We start from the raw sequence: 13532 nt of genomic DNA, 5'->3' as shown, positions 1-13532 counted from the left end.
GTTATCTCAGATTCTCCAGCATCTGCAGTTCCTACTATCTCTGAAACAATTTTAACCCAGGTGGATAGAATTGCTAAGAAGGCATATGGTGTATTAGCTTTCATTAATAGAGGGATTGAGTTCAAGAGCCTTGAAATTGTGCTCCAGCCATACAAAACCCTGGTTTGGCCACATCTGGAGTTTTGTGTCCAGTTCTGGTCACCTCATTACAGGAAATATGTGGAAGTGTTGGAAAAGGTGCAGAGGAGATTTACCAGGATGTTGCCTGGAATGGAGGGAAGGTCTTACGAGGAAAGGTTGAGACTTTTCTCTTTAGGGCTTTTCTCTTTAGAACAACGAAGGATGAGAGGTGACTTGATAGAGGTGTACAAAATGATCAGAGATATAGATAGAGTGGACAGCCAGAGACTTTTTCCTAGGGTGGAGATAGCTATTACGAGGGGGCATAGTTTTAAAGTGAGTGGAGGTAGATATAGGGGAGACATCAGAGGTAGGTTCTTTACTCAGAGAGTGGTAGGGGCATGGAATGCATTGCCAGAGAGGGTAGTGGAGTCGGCCTCATTAGGGGCATTTAAGCGGCTATTAGACAGGCATATAGATGATAGTATAAGGTAGGGGTGGAGGTTAGATAGACCTTAGGTTTAGGGTAAAAGTTCAGCACAACATCATGGGCCAAAGGGCCTGTACTGCGCTGTACTGTTCTATGTTCTATGAAGAGTCTATAATTTCCTGTTTTCTCTCTACCTCCCTTTTTGAATATTGGAATGCCATTAACAATTTTCCAATCCGCAGGGACTGTTCCAGAGTCTATAAAATCCTGGAAGATGACCACCAATACATCCACTACTTCTACAGCCACTTCCTTAAATACTCTGGGATGTAGATTATCAGGCCCTGGGGATTTATCGGTCTTTAATCCCAACAACTTTCCCAGCACCATTTCTCTGCTAATATTGATCTACGTCAGCTATTCCCTCTCACTAAAATCTTGCATCCTCCAAGAATTCTGGTATCTGATTTGTGTCTTCTTTTGTGAAGGCAACCAAAATATGTATTCAGTTCCTCAGCCACTTCTTTGTCCCCTATTATACAATCCCCCATTTCCATCTGTAGGGACAGACATTTGTCTTTACCAATCACTTTCTCTTCTCGTACCTATAGAAACTCTTCATGTCAGTCTTTATGTTCTCTGCAAGCTTACTTTCGTACTGAATTTTCCCCTTCCTAATCAATGCATTAGTCCTTCTTTGCTGAATTCTAAACTGCTCCCAATCCTCAGATTTATTATTTTTTGTGGCCAATCTGCATGCTTCTTCCTTGGATTGGATACTATCTCTTATTTCCTTTGTAAGCCATGAATTGGCCCTCTTACCCATTTTGCTTTTGCGACAGACAGGAATAAACAGTTGTTGCAGTTCCCTAATGCTTGCCATTGCCTATCCACTGTCATCCCTTTAAGTAACTCTCTCCAATCTATCAAGGTCAACTCACGCCTCATATCCTCATAGTTTCCTTTACTAAAGTTCAGCACCCTAGTCTCCGAATCAACAACCTCACTCTCTATCTTGATAATAATTTGAATCACGTTATGGTCGCTCTTCTCCAAGGGATCTTGCACAGCTAAATTGGCGATGATTCCTTCTCATTACACAGCACCCAGTCTAAGATGACCTACCCTCTTGTTGTTTCTTCCACATATTGATGAAGAAAACCATCCCGCATACACTCCAGGAATTCCTCCTCAATGGCATTGTAGCTAATTTGATTTGCCCAATCTATGTGCAGATTAAAATTATCCATGATCACCAATATTCCCTTATCACGTTCATCTCTAATTTCCTGTTGAATGCCATTCTCGACATCACCACTGCGGTTTGGGGATCTGTATATGACACCTGCTAATGTTTTTTGCCCCTTGGTATTTCTCAACTCTACCCATACAGACTCTGCATTATCAGCACTAATATCCTTTCTCACTATTGTGTTAACTTCCTCTTTAACCAGCAATGCCACTGCGCCACCTTTTCCTTTTTGTCTGTCCTTCCTAAATACTGAATACGCTGGGACATTCAGTTCCCATCCCTGGTCACCCTGCAGCCATGTCTCTGTAATCCCAATTATATTGTACCCGTTTACATCTATCTGTGTGATAAGTTCATCCACTTTATTGCAGATGATCCACGCATTATGGCACAAAGGCATTAAACTTGTCCTTTTACCATTGTTTGTCTCCTCCCTATTTTCCTCAATAGCCCTGTCTGAATTTTGTTCTTGGCTTCTCAACCTATCACTTTTCTTGTACCCTTTTCTATCTTTTATTTTGGTCCTTGCTCCCTCCTTCTCTGACTCCTTACATAGGATCTCATCCCCCTGGCATATTAGTTTGAACCCTCCCCAACCGCTCTAGCAAACACTTGCCCAGGACATGAGTCCCAGTCCTGCCCAGATGTAGCCCATCCAATTTGTACAGGTCCCACCTCCCCCAGACTGGTCCCAATGCCCCAAGAATCTAAAACCCTCCCTCAACACCATCTTTTCAGCCATGTTTTCATCTGATATATTCTGTCATTTCTCCTCTGACGAGCACGTGGCACTGGTAGTAACCCTGAGATCATTACCTTTTGAGGTCTGATTTCTTAATTTTCTTCCTAGCTCCCTGTATTCAGCCTTTACGACCTCATCCATTCCTTCACCTGTGTCATCTGTATCGATGTATACCACACCACTGGCTGTTTACCCTCCCATTTCAGAAAGTCCGGCACCCGCTCTGAGACATCCTTGACCCTGGCACCAGGGAGGCAGCATGCCATCCTGGAGTCCTGTTTGGTAGTGGTGACTGCGCCAATGCAAATCTTCACCCTAACCACCAAGGAGCGTCATTGCCACCCTCTGCTGGACGCTCATCTTCACTCGAAATCGGAGAGTGTCTTGCTGAGATCCTCCTTCTGCTGGTGGTAACTGTGCCAAGGCAAATCTCCACCCCAACCACCAATCAGCATCAATCACCTGGCCAGGCTTGTTCCTCAATACCAGGTCTAGTATGGCTCCTTCCCTAGCTGGACTATTTACATATTGTTTCAAAAAAAACATCCTGGACACACCTAACAAATTCACCCCCACCCAAGCCCCTGGTACTAAGTGGGTCCCAGTTCATATAGGGGAAGATAAAATCACGCACCACAACAACCCTGTTGATTTTACAATTTTCCATAATCTGTCTCCTTTATCACCTGCTGGCTGTTGGGAGGCCTGTAGTACAATACCATCAAAGTGATTGCACCCTTCCTATTCCTAAGGTCTACCCATATAGCTTCACTGGGTGAGCTCTCCAAGGTGTCCTCCCTAAGTATAGCTGTGATATTCTCACTAATCAGTAACGCAACTCCCCCCCCCCACCTCTTTGTACATCCCTCTGTATCACACCCAAAACATCTAAATCCTAGAACATGAAGCTGCTAATTTTGTTCATCTCTCAGCCAAGTCTCTGTGATAGCTACAACATTATAGTTATATGTATTAATCCAAGCTCTAAGTTCATCTGCCTTACCTGTGATACACTCCACATTAATACAAATACACTTCAGACCACCAGTGCTGCAGTGTTTAGTAACCTCCCCGTCTACGCTTCCCCTTAGTCTTACTGGCTTTAATCTCAGACTCCTCTATGGACATTTTATTTCCTGACCCACTGCTCTGGGTTCCAGCCCCTTGCCATGCTAGTTTAAGACCTCTTGAATGGCATTACTGAACTTCTCTGCCAGGATATCGGTGCTCCTCCAGTTTAGGTGCAGCCCGCCCATCTTCTACAAGTCTCACCTGCCCAGAAGATATTCCAACGATCCACATATCCAAAGAGCCTTCCCTCCTACACCAGCCAGTTAGCCACATATTTAACTAAACTATCTTCAGCCTTACTGGCATGTGGAACAGGAAGTAATTCAAAGATTACAAGCCTAGATGCCCAAAATTTCAACTTCATACCTAATTCCCTGAACTGCCTTTACAAGACCTCATCTCTCTTACTGCCCGTGTTGTTGGTCTTCAGAATTTAGAAAGCAGTAGCAGGATCAGACAGAGTCAGCATGGATTTATGAAGGGGAAATCATGCTTGACAAATCTGTTGGAATTCTATGAAGATGTAACTAGTAGCGTTGACAAGGGGTGCCAGGTGATATAGTATATGTGGACTTTCAGAAAACATTTGATAAAGTCCCACATAAGAGATTTATGTGCAATAATAAAGCACATGGAATTCGGGGAAGTGTATTGAAATGGATAGGAAACTGGTTGGCAGAGAGGAAACAAAGAGTAGGAATTAATGGGTCCTTTCCAAATTGGCAGGCAATAATTAATGGGGTGCCACATGGATCGGTGCTGGGAACCCAGCTATTCATAATATATATTAATGATTTCAATAAGGGAACAAAATGTAACATCTCCAAGTTTGCAGATGATACCAAGTTGGGTGGAAGGGTGAACTGTGACAAGGATGCAGAGATCCTTCAGCATGATCTCGACAGGTTGGGTGAGAGGGCAAATCAACGGCAGATGCAGTATAATTTCGATAAATGTTAGGTTAGTGACTTTGGAAGCAAAAACAAGAAGGCAGATTACTGCCTGAATGGCTGTAAATTGGGAGAGGGGAGTGTGCAGTGGGACCTGGGTGTCCTTGTGCACCAGCTGCTGAAGGTAAGCATGTAGGTGCAGCAGGTAGTAAAGAAGGCAAATGGTATATTGGCCTTCATTGTGAAAGTTTTTGAGTACAGGAGCTGGGATGTGTTGTTGCAGTTATACAGGGCCTTGGTGAGACCACACCTGGAATATTGTGTGCAGTTTTGGTCTCCTTTTCTGAGAAAGGATGCTCTTGCTCTCGAGGGAGTGCAGCGAAGGTTTACCAGGCTGATTCCGGGGATGGCAGGACTGACATATGAGGAGAGATTGACTAGGTTAGGATTGTTTTCACTAGAGTTCAGATGAATGAGGGGGGATCTCATAGAGACTTATAAAATTCTAACAGGACTGGACAGGGTAGATACAGGGGGGATGTTCCCAATGGTGGGTGTGCCCAGGACCAGGGGTCACAGTATAAGGATTCGGGGTAGACAATTTAGGATGGAGATGAGGAGATATTTCTTCACCCAAAGAGTGGTGAGGCTGTAGAATTCATTAGCACAGGAAGTAGTTAATGCCAAAATATTGAACGTATTCAAGAGGCGACTAGATATAGCACATGGGGCAAATGGGATTAAATGTTATGGGGAGAAAGCAGGAATAGGCTATTGTGTTGGATGATCAGCTGTGATTGCAAAGAATGGCGGAGCTGGCTCGAAGGGTCGAATGGCCTCCTCCTGCTCCTATCTTCTATGTTTCTATCAATGTTTCAGTGGGGGACCATTTTGGGAACAGTGACCATAATTCTGTAAGTTTTAAACAAAAAACTAAAAGAACTGAAAATGCTGGAAATCAGAAACAAAAACAAAAACAGAAATTGCTGATTAAACACAGCAAACCTGGCAGCATCTGTGGACAGAAATCAAAGTTAACGTTTTAGGTCCAGTGACCTTTCTTCAGAAGCCTTCTTTTATGAATAAGGATAAGAGCAGTTCTCGGGTGAAGGCTAAGTACCACATTAGGCAGGATTGGTTGATTGATTGATTTATTGTCACGTGTACTGAAGTACAGTGAAAAGCTTTGCTTATGAGCAGTACAGGCAGATCATACTAAGCAAGGATGTACAGATCAAAAAGACTTAGACAGAGGCATACAGGTTACATTGCACAGGGTGTGCGCTAGGCGCGATCAACATTAGCAAGATAATTATTTTGAGGCTAGAAAGTCCATTTATTGGTCTAATATGGTCAGGAAGAAACTGTTTCTGAACCTGCTGACGCATATGTTCAGGCCTTAGTATCTTCTGCCTGATGGAAGAGGTTGGTGGAAGTCATTACCTGCATGCAATGGGTCTTTGATGATGTTGTCAGCCTTTCCACGGCAGCGATCCGTGTAAATAGAGTCCATGGATGGAAGGTTGGCTTCCGTGACGGACTGGCCTGTGCACACCACCTTCTGTAGTTTCTTACGGTCCTGGGCAGAGCAGTTGCCATACCAAGCCGTTATGCACCTGGACAGTGTGCTTTCAGTGGTGCGTCTATAGAAATTGGTGAGGGACCTTATGGACATACCAAATTTCCTGAGCTGCCTGAGGAAGAAGAGGTGCTGTTGTGTCTTCTTGACTGTTGTATCTACGTGGGAAGTCCTGGATAAGTTGTTGGTTATCGCCACTCCCAAGAACTTGATGTTCTTCACCCTCTCAACATCAGTTCCATTGATCAGTTCTTTAGTTTTGCCAATGTTAAGAGAGAGGTTGTTATCATTGCACCATATTACCAAGACCTCCGTTTCCCTTCTCTATTTTGACTTATTGTTTGATATCCATCCCACTTCGCTAGTGTCCTCAGCGAACTTATTTATTCGGAATTTGGCAACACAGTCGTGGGTGTACAGGGAGTACAATAGGGAGCCGAGGACACAGCCTTGGGGGCTCCAGTGATGAGTGTTATTGTGGAGGAGGTGCAGTTACCTATCCTCATTGATTGTGGTCTGTGGGTCAGAAAGGTGAGGATCCAGTTGCAGAAGGCAGAACCAAGACCAAGGTCATGGAGTTTTGAGATCAGTCTGGAGGGGATAATAGTGTGGAGGGTAGAGCTGTAGTCAACGAGCAGGAGTCTGATATAGGTGTCCTTGTTGTCCAGATGTTCCAGGGATGAGTGCAGGGCTAGGGATATGGCATCCGCTGTGGACCTGTTATGTCGGTAGGCAAAGTGTAGGGGATTGAGGCAGATTGGGAGACTGGAGTTGATATGGGCCATGACCAGCCTCTCGAAGCACTTCATGATTATTAAAGTCAAAGCTATTGGGCAGTAGTCATTAAGGCACATTGCATGTGCTTTCTGAGGTACGGGGGTAATGGTGGTGTTCTTGAAGCTGGTAGGGACTTCGGCTCGTAGGAGGGAGAGGTTGAAGCTGTCAGTGAAAACCTCCACCAGAAACTGGGAAATGTAGATTGGAGGAAGCTGTTTGAGGGTAAATCCACATGTGGCACATGGAAATGTTTTAAAGACCGGTTGATTTCGAATTCAGGACCAGCACAAAGGACAGAAATGGCAAGAATCAAAAACCTTGGATGACAAGAAAAAATGACAGTTTAATCAAAAAGAAAAAGGAGGCATACATAAGGTTTAGGAAACCAAAGATAGGCAGAGCCCCTCAAAGAATATAAAGATAGCAGGAAAGAACTCAAACATTCAATTCTGGTCGCCACATTACAGGAAGGATATGGAGGCTTTGGAAAGGGTGCAGAAGAGGTTTACCGGATTGCTGCCTGGATTAGAGGGTATGAGTTAAGGACAGCCTAGAAAAACACAGCTTGTTTCCTCTGGGAAGATTGAAGGGAGGCTTGATAGAAGTCTATAAAATTATGAGATGCATTGATAGGGTTGACAGTCAGAATCTTTCTCCCAGAGTCGAAATGTCTAATACTAGGAGGCATGCATTTAAGGTAAGATGCAAGGGGCAGGTTTTTTTAAAAAACACAGAGAGTGGTAGGGTTCTGGGACGTGCTGCCAGGGGTGGTGGTAAAGGCTGATATGATAGGGACATTTAAGGGACTTTTAAATAAGCACATGAATATGCAAGGAAGAAAGGGATGTGGACCAAGGGCAGGCAGAAGTGATTAATTTAATTTGGCATCATGCTCAGCACAACACAATGGGCCGAAAGGCCTGTTCCTACGCTGTACTGTTCTATGTTCTAAGGAATTAGGAAGGCTAAAATGGACTGAAATGCCTTTGGCAAACAGGATTAAAGGAAAATCCCAAGTCACTTTATACAAATAAGAGGAGCGAGAGAGTAGCTAGGGAAGAAGTAGGTCCACTCAAGGACAAAGGAGGAAATTTATGCATGGTGCTGGAGGAATTGGGTGAGGCCCTTAATGAATACTTTTGCATCAGTATTCACAGAGGAAAAGGACATGGTGGATGGTGAGTCTCGAAATGGGTATGTTGATATTCTGGGGCATGTCAATGTGAAAACGTTGTTGGTTAAAAAGCATTAAGGTAGACAAGTCTCCAGGACCTAATGGGATCTATCCCAGAATGCTGAGGGAGGCAGGTGAGGAAATTGCTGGGGCCTTGTATTAAATCTTTGTATCCCAGTTAATCTCAGGAGAGCTCCCAGAAGACTGAAGAATAGCCAGCATTGTTCCTTTGTTTAAGAAGCACAACAGGGATAATCTGGGAAATTATAGTCTGGAGAAATTATCAGGGAAGATTCTTATGGATAGGATTTACTCACATTTGAAAAAGACTATGATCTTGTTAGCAATAAGCAGCATGGTTTTGTGTCTTACAAACTTGATTTGAGTCTTTTTGAGGAAGTAACAAAGATGATTAAAGGGGGTGGGGTGATAGATGTTGTCAATATGGATTTTAGCAAGGCTTTTGACAAGGCTTTCTCCTTTGCGAATACCAATGTAAAGTATTTATTAAGGACCTCACACATTTCCTCCAGCCCCACGTATTAATTCCCTGCTTTGTCCTCAAATGGACCTACCCTTTCCTTCTTGCTCATTATACATGGGACATGGTGCTGATCAAACAGACTGTTTTATCCCGAATAGTACGGAACTTCTTGTATTATTGCAGCTGTACCCATTCTTGCAAGTATTGTTTCTCTTGTGATCCAAGGTTTCTGATTCCTGCCATTCCTGTCCTTCATGCGGGTCCTGAATTCAAAATCAACTGTCTTTAAAACATTTCAGGAGATATACGATTTAGGTCTCAAGGGTAATGGACAAGGTTTGGGCAGTCAGGTGGTTAGCTTGTTAATGATAATCAGTCCTTCCCACCATACACAATACAATGTTTCAATATTTCCGAGTGGAGTCAGAAGGACTTGGTTGATATGATAGACATTGTATTAGTCACCACTAAACTCAATATTGTTTTAGTTTGTAGCACCCTCTACTGTTTCCTCAAAGTACCATAAAACTAAATACAGGGTACACATTACGACATCATTTACTTTGAAAGTACAACACACAAATTTAAAGATGTTGCTTATTTTATTTAACTTAATTTTCAAATCAACCTGTACAGGGATGTTATTACACACCTCTGGAGCAGCTAAGACTTGAACCTAGGCCTCCCAAAGTGGGGATAGGGCCACCACCACTGCACCACTTCAGGGCAGGTTACTTATTTTATACTTTGATAACTTATTTTATAACTTGATAATAATGGTGAACTTTAAAGGTACTTTGGTTCAAAGGGTCAAACCAAAATATTTCAAAAATGAACTAGTTTAGAGACCCTCAACTTCAGTTTAGGCTTGGACTTCAGGACAAAACAAAAAGAAAATATAAGTGCCAAGAAGTAGAGAAGCCAACGTAGTGGCCGTTAAGACTATGAACATGGATTCTCAGTATTCCCAACCTCAGTGGAAGGATGGAATGCAGGAACAGAGACTAGATGTTCTCCCAAAGGCAGCAAGGAGAAAGGATGGTAAGACAAAAAGACTAATTGAACCAGTGCTGTTATAGAACAATACTGGAAGAAATCACCCAGCCAATCCCTACTTACTGATCAATATAAAGACAGAAAAAGGACATTCAGCCCAAGATCTTTATGTCCATGAGTTTCTTCCCACTTTACTTTATCTCACTCTTCTGACATCCCCTGGTATTCCTTTCTCTCTTACATATTATATTCTCTTTAAATATGTTAATCCTATTCTTCAACAGCTCTACGTGGTTGCATATTCCACTTTTACACAACCCTCTAAGAAGATTTTCCTGAATTCCTCATTGGAAATCTGCACAATTATTATATATTTATGGACCCCAAGATTTGGAATACCTTGCCTTTGGAAACATTTTTGCTACACCTATCACATCAAGCCCAAACCTTATCCAAGTCATTGTTTAAAGTTTTTGAAAGAGCTCCAGCCTTCATTAACTTTCCTGATAGTTGTGCATTCATCCCTATGCCTTTTTACACTTTATCTAGTGCTTACATTTGTGTAATGTGGAATCCTAAAGTCTGCACAGTGCTTGACGGGTGGTGTAACCAAGCTACTACACAAGTCTAACATAGTGTTTTTGAGTTCTACTCTAAATAGTTCAATGTCTCCACACAGTGTGCAGTTGTTGAGAAACTTGGGGTTTATGTAAATCTGAATGCTTCTAAAAATAATCTGGCCATTGAGTAAAAACCAAAGAAGTGAAATAATCACAGTAATGAAGTAAAGGACATGTATTTCTATTCAATCGTGTACTCTTTCAAAGGCAAGTCCTGGACTCATTGTCTGTTGATACTTTATCTTGGGCTTTTTTCTAAAAGTAGTGATTTGCCATTATTTTCCACCCTTGTGGGTGAGGCAAACAGCGTGGTCCTTGAGTGTACCTCATCTAGAACAAGAATCAAACCATACACTAGCGGTCTAGACATGTGGGCAAACCAGTCCCTAAGCATTTCTATAATAGTCTGGATTTAACATCGTAAGTGTTTCAATATTTTCTAAGTTTTGTACTATTCAAATGGACAAGTAAATGACAAATCTGGGAGAAATGGATATCTTCCAAAGAATTCTGAAAAGAAAAACAGCATAAAATGCTGGAAGCCATAAAGAAAACATAATTGTGACAATTCAAATTTAAGCTTTACTCAAACAGGCAAAGTATTGTTGTGAAGACAAAGACATTCAAAAAGGTGTGTCAACAGAAATAGGTTTCTGTTATTTCATATGTTCCCTTAATGCTTTCACAAAATTTTAAAAATCACACTGTGGTAGTGACAAACACCATTTTTGATAAACCTCATGTTTGACATGTTAACGGAATAAAATGAGCTTCACAAACTTGACCCGTTTTGCAACTTATTTGTGACCTTAGTTTGTATTGAGATCAAAGCCAGCAGTCAGCATTTTTAAAATGAGAAATCACCCTATCCCAAGTTTCGAACAAAAGCAGAGACGGTTTAAATAGTTCATAGCCAGTTAAACAAAAAAGTTCACTTTAACGCCAGAAAACAGGAATTGTGGCTGCAGGGAAATCAGATTGTGTCCATGTAACGCAATTACTTTCTCTCTATACCAGCGCTTCCCAACTTTTAAATCCCACTATAACTTCATTTTCAGGCTCAGAAATTGGTGCGATCCCCAGTGAGAAATGGGAAGAGGAGGAGGACAACTTTTATAACTTGGTCACAGCTCCACGGTTGCCTTTGCTGCTTCAGAATTCGTGACCCTAAAATTTGAGCTCCCAATTCCACTTTGAGTCCAGATCAAACTTTGGGAAGCCCTTCTCTCCACAAAACCTGTTAGTCTGTACATGCTTGATTTTCCACTCCTGATTTTCCTCTCTGCCATGAAATGAAACCCCAGCATGGATCACTGTGAGGAAATCAAAATGTTGGTCAAGATAAGCTGCCTCACTCTTTTTCTTCGTTGAGGGTCGAAAGAAAATAAATGAGTGCATCACATCAAGATTTGGACTTCTTACCTGCAGATATACTCGTTGCTGTTGCTGGAATAAGAAAGCTAAAAAGAAAGGAACAATATCTTTCTATTTTAATTATTCAAGATTTATTTTGTAAAGTGCACATTAAATAATCAACTCTTAACAGATTGTACACATACAAAAATCAGTCAAGTATACCACATTTCTAAATCTCAAATTAACTCAAGTTTCAAAAATAATTCTCTAATCACATACAAATAAACTGATAAATTTTGCACCATAAACTGTTTGTGAACAAGGTAGCTGGTAAATACAGTCTGACAATATACAATACATTAAGCATTGAGAGAGAGGAACTACATGGGCATATTTCAGGGCTGAATTCAATTATATACGTGATTCTTTCAGGAATTCTATGTAATGGGAGGAAACAAGCAATTACATTCTACTTGGACGCTTGGGATCATGTGTTTAGTAGTAATCAGCTGTAAAATACATCATGAAAATGCTTCACATTAAACCAGTTTAAAATGCAACTCTAAAATTAAGGTCACTATGAGCCACATAAAAGAATATCATTAAATTTCAGCATTTCAGATTGCTTTCCATTCAAAAAGTACTTATGAACATTGCATATTGTGGAAATTGGAATATTGTAGTGAAGTCTACAATACATTCTTGTTTCTTGGCACATTCAGAAATTAAGAAAAAAAAAAGACTTTTACATTAGCATCATAAATTCAAAGCACTGTACACAAAAGCTTTTGACAATTAGGAGTGCATATTATTACCATCACACAACCTAACCTTCAAAAACACATCATACGGGAAATATAACTTTTCTTAAGTTTGAAACTTAAAAATGCAGTCCAGACAAATAGAATGGAACTATTTCTCTGCCGCAACTTAAGATATGCAGGGTCACAATTGTAAGATGGGGTGAACAATCCTATGTTGTTATTCTGAATGGTCTCAGTTGTCGATATATGGGTTCAATGACAATTTATTAGGAACAGACATCAACAGACCAGTGTGTTTAAACAATTGGATAGACTGTGTGGATCTTTATTCTCTCCTTCTACATCTTCTTTCTCTGTCTTCTCATTTTAAGTTCCCTTTATAATTTTGTTTCTTGCAGGTTCACACCCCTGCCAGGCACTCTACCATTCCCTCCTTTCCTGAGTCAACTTCCTACTTTTCTTCTCAGCAGACTTTTTTGCCACCTTTTTAAGTCTTAGTATTGACCGATCTCCTCAAAACCACACTGTTCCACTTTTCTAATCTCCAATAGTTGGAATTGCATTTAATGGGTAACAAAGTTTTAATATCATCTAGTGCATACACACAAAGAATTTGCATGCAATATACACAAAGGCTTCTGCAAAACCAAACTTCTGTAAAAAACAAAGCTTTGGCAAGAAACAGCACTTAGAAATTAACACAATAAAAGTTGTTAACACAAAACTAACTTGAATATTTTGTTTCTCTTTTTGTGTTCATCAAGATGATGAATGAGTGCTGAGGCTGAGCAATGTCAGGTTTAACACATCAAGTTGGACTGCCCTTCAGACCAGTACTTCCAATGACTGTAAAAACATTTTGGGATATCTTGAGATTATAAAAAACAGTACATAAATGCTCTTATTTGCACGCATGGCTTTTTATTCCTATATGAATTAGATTGTCAACTTGTAACAAATTAAGAGTCTGTGTCAACTAGTAAATTTAATCATAACCAGCAATTTCTTGACTGCACAACAAGGACAACTTTTACTAATTCAGCTCAGGCTGAATTTCAACCCAAAAATAAAAAGCCATGTCAAACCTACACCATTACCCCATTCTCAATGATTATAAACTTAATTAGAACAGCTACACAGTTTGTGCGTGTGGGAAATTGTTAAGTCCCAGGCATTTCAAAACCAGGTCTAAAGAACAATATTGGGACAGGTTAGAAGGTATCTCACTCTCCATCTAGCTGCACTATACCACTTTGTTTTGTTACTTTTAAATACTG

Source organism: Rhincodon typus, chromosome 21, assembly GCF_021869965.1.
Source record: "Rhincodon typus isolate 14 chromosome 21, sRhiTyp1.1, whole genome shotgun sequence".
Lineage (NCBI taxonomy): Eukaryota > Metazoa > Chordata > Chondrichthyes > Orectolobiformes > Rhincodontidae > Rhincodon > Rhincodon typus.
The sequence above is the reverse complement of the archived record's forward strand: the minus strand, read 5'-3'. Positions refer to the sequence as shown.